Genomic DNA, 717 nt, shown 5'->3' with positions numbered 1-717 from the left:
ATTATCGGATCTTCTCGGCCTTAAGTGGGCGAGCAAACGCGAGGAGCACCAGTGTCGCCAAATATGTGAGTTTCGACATGGTCAGGTAGCGCAGGTTTCTATGCACAGCTGGCTTACTAAATTCAGTGTTATTCAGTCAAAATCGCTGTTATGCCATACACTTTCTATTTCATGAGATTTAATAATATGATAAACAGTGCACTTGAATGTTTTATGTGTTATTGATAGTATCTTGGCACAGTCAAGACGTAATTTACGCCACTGTGTTATTATGTCCCGTTTTTGATGCTTTGACTTTATAAACCAGATTTTGGGCTGTTTGGTCAAGTTGATTTTCTTTACATATTTTGAAACTCATAATGCTACTGTTAAATAATGTCAGGCACTCTTGAATAATGCATATGACTGGCTCATTATGGACCCAAGTAGATAGGAATGTCATCAGTTGGCATACAAGTTGGATGTATTGATTTGTGGACCATAAAGGGGGGAGAAAAACACTGGAATTACAGTGTGTCCTCTAGTGACATTGTTGGTTCTTAAGTGACTGTGTCTGTATCTGTAAGACCGCAGCTTCCATACTGCTGTGTCCACTAAATATGACCTTCTGTGTCTCCTAAACCAGTCGTTCCTCCACGGTTTACACTTTTACACTAATTTATTTCCATGATTTTTCTAGTCATTTTTTATTACAGGGTTTTTAATTATAAAATGAAT

The 717-nt window shown here is 37.8% G+C and overlaps 1 protein-coding gene across 1 annotated transcript in view; it reads left to right on the top strand.

Annotated features, from left to right (window-relative positions):
• LOC107576958 (palmitoyltransferase ZDHHC3-like) overlaps positions 1-717 on the top strand; it is a gene marked incomplete at its 3' end in the record, with an annotated part of 3560 nt that continues 2843 nt past the window's right edge. The window contains exon 1 of the mRNA XM_016263077.1: positions 1-65. The remainder of the gene's footprint in view (positions 66-717) is intronic.

This window comes from Sinocyclocheilus grahami, unplaced genomic scaffold (genome assembly GCF_001515645.1).
Source record: "Sinocyclocheilus grahami isolate Dianchi unplaced genomic scaffold, SAMN03320097.WGS_v1.1 scaffold4720.1, whole genome shotgun sequence".
In the NCBI taxonomy this organism is placed as follows: Eukaryota; Metazoa; Chordata; class Actinopteri; order Cypriniformes; family Cyprinidae; genus Sinocyclocheilus; species Sinocyclocheilus grahami.
This window is presented reverse-complemented; position numbering and strand designations above follow the sequence as displayed.